Genomic DNA, 3,404 nt, shown 5'->3' on the forward strand with positions numbered 1-3,404 from the left:
GATGGAAGAGGCAACAAATCAATAGGTGCACGAGGTAGGAAACCATACACAACTTCAAAAGGGCACATCTTAGTAGTAGAATGCAATGAACGATTATAAGCAAATTCAATATGAGGCAAGCATTCCTCCCACATTTTCTTATTATTCTTCAAAACAGCCCTAAGCATAGTAGACAACGTTCTATTGACTACTTCAGTTTGTCCATCAGTTTGGGGGTGACAAGTAGTACTAAAAAGCAGTTTAGTCCCCAACTTAGCCCATAAACATCTCCAAAAGTGGCTAAGAAATTTAGTATCACGATCTGAAACAATAGTATTTGGCACACCATGCAAGCGAATAATTTCACGAAAGAACAAATGAGCAACATTAACAGCATCATCGCTTTTATGACATGGTATAAAGTGTGCCATTTTCGAGAATCTATCCACGACAACAAATATGCTATCCCTCCCCTTCTTTGTTCGAGGTAAACCTAAAACAAAGTCCATAGATATATCCTCCCAAGGAACACTAGGTACAGGCAACGGCATATATAAACCATGAGGATTGAGTCGTGACTTAGCTTTTTGACATGTAGTGCAGCGAGCAATAAAACGCTCAACATCCCGTCTCATCTTTGGCCAAAAGAAATGTGTAGCAAGTACGTCCTCCGTCTTCTTCACGCCAAAGTGTCCCATTAATCCTCCTCCATGCGCCTCCTGCAACAACAAAAGACGAACGGAGCTAGCTGGAATGCATAGCTTGTTAGCACGAAACACAAATCCATCATTAACAACAAACTTGTTCCACATTCTTCCTTCTTTACAATTCTGCATTACATCTTTAAAATCAGCATCATGCACATATTGATCTTTGATGGTCTCCAAACCAAATATTTTGAAGTCAAGTTGTGAAAGCATAGTATAGCGACGAGACAATGCATCAGCAATAACATTTTCTTTTCCCTTCTTGTGTTTAATGACATAAGGGAATCTTCTAGGTACAGGTGGCTGCACGTAGTGTTGATTTTGATCAACCTCATCCTCATAGTCTCCCACATAAGCATCCTCCTCCGCATCAGCAGCAGGAGCCACAGAAGTATCAACAGCAGCACCAACAGTTTGGCCAAACGCAAGAGGAACACGGCTTGCTCGGCGGAGGTCTGCTTCGCGACGTGGAGGTAGTCGTTGTTGTTGTTGTTGTTGGAGAGGTGCGTTAGCTGCAGCGGGTGGTGGTGGTGGAAGACGCGCGAGCAATTCATTAAACTTGTTATCGAGCTTTGTTTCGAACGTCTTCTCAAAGCCAGTGATCTTCTCCATGGCCTCCTCAAAATTGTTCAGCACATCTTGCACCTGTTCAGTCATCATTTGCTGAAACTTATCATGAAGCTCCTTGTTCGATAAATTCTCCCAGTCAATCTCGTCGGCTTGTGATCCTGGCATGGTTAGCAGTAATAGAAACACACAAGAATATGATCCTACAGACTACGAACAAGTGGTGGTGGTGGGTGTCACAAATACGTCAAGCAAATCTCAAATTCTTACCAGTTCTTACCCAGCAGCAGGTGGTGATCGGCAACCGTTGTAGTCAAAAACTCTCAAAGCTTGGATAGAGCGATTACCAGGGAGAGTCAAACGCACGACGTAGATGTATGTGGAGCTGGGAAGGCTTATAATATGGTAGCAAAAAGGGTCAGCAATAATCAATTCAGAGATGCAAAGTTGAATAAACGCTCAACGACGGTACTGTGCTGGTCCTAGGCTAGACTGTGCTAGAGACGCGAGCCTAGAACACTAACAAAATCACGGCGCGGCACGTAAACAAGGGAAAAGCACACTCTGGAATTATTTTTTTCGCTCTTTTTTTTTGCGCTCTTTTTTTTTTGCGCTGCTTTTTTTTTTTTGCGAAAAATCACTATAATGGCGAGTGTCTCAAAACTCTTCTTAGCTCAAACTAACAGGATGGGCACGAAATTTTTTTGACCAATTTTTTTTTTTTGACTGCCCGGACCCAAAAACTGGAAACGGGTCAAAAAAAACTTCCTATAATGGCACCTGTCTCAAAACACTCAGAAACACCTAAAAATAGGATAGCCAGAAATTTTTCGAAAAATGCGTTTTCGAAAAATTTTGGGCCTAAACGGAGCGTGGCTACCCGACTTTTTTTTTTCCGAAACCTACTCCGGCAAGGAAACACGAATCGGAATCTAGATGGATCTCGAAAACAAACCTAATATGACAAGAACTCGGATTGGTGGTGGATATATGGTGGTAGATGGCAGCGGTGGTGGTATATGACAGCTGTGGTGGTATATGGATACGGATTCGAAGCGGTGGCGGATAAGCGGTGGTGGTAGATGGCAGGGGTGATGATGATGGTGCGGCGGCGGCGTGACAACTTATGACCAGAACTCGAAACTCTAAAAGACTAGACTCGAAGACCAGCAACTAGACACGACGATGCAACCGCAAATTCAACAAAGCAAAACCCTAAAAAGATTATGCAAGGCTCAGATTGGTTCGGATATGATGGACTAACCCTAATTTTTTTTTGTGGCTTTTTCGTGGACTATAGGTATGAAGAACATACTCGATCTAAACTACGAAAAAACTGTAAAATCTCACCGAGCAACCTGGAAATCTGATACCACTTGATAGAGGCAAAGGTGTCCCGTCTTTCGATGAGATGGTGGATTTCGCTTTGGTGGAAGTCGACTTTGACGATCCGACTACGAACGTGCGAGGACGTCGCGCCTTAGCAATCGCTAAACCAACTCCGAGAGGTTATTGACCACGCCGGAGCACGATCAACCTGACCACGAGGGTCTATTTCCTGCAAGCAAATGAAGAACAAGCAAGAAACTAAGATTGCAATCTGGATATTGCGAATATAAGATGAAAGCTTTATTGATCAAGGTGGGGTTCTGTGACGCCTTTGTCTGGTCGTTGAACACAAACGAAGTACGCGAAGTTGCAGCTATGGAGAACTTTTAATCTAAACAAAACCCAAAGTCTAATCGATGCCCTAAGGGCTGTATATATGGAGGAAGAGGGGGGAATTTCGTGGCCCTTGGTGGAGGAGTCCGAAATCAACCCTATCTCTTGTTTCCCCACACATACGGACTCTAAAAATAGCCTATACTTATGTATTTCGAAATTACATGGGCCTGGCCCAATAATAAGGTGACGCAGCACCTAAAATAGCCTCGGGACGAAATTTATGAAGTGGCATCTTGTATATTTCGTCCAAGGCTTCATGCACCCATTATGGTGGCTTCAAAGTCCTGAAATCATCACTTGTAACTCCGTTCTTGTTCCCCTTGCGCATGCCATCATCTCCATGCTTGTTCTTGCTCCAATGTTCATCCTTCTCCAAGCTATGCCCTTCATTTGTAAGCAAAACAAATGTATCCAATTTAGGCAGCA

This window comes from Triticum dicoccoides, chromosome 5B, assembly GCF_002162155.2.
Source record: "Triticum dicoccoides isolate Atlit2015 ecotype Zavitan chromosome 5B, WEW_v2.0, whole genome shotgun sequence".
NCBI classification, from domain to species: Eukaryota; Viridiplantae; Streptophyta; class Magnoliopsida; order Poales; family Poaceae; genus Triticum; species Triticum dicoccoides.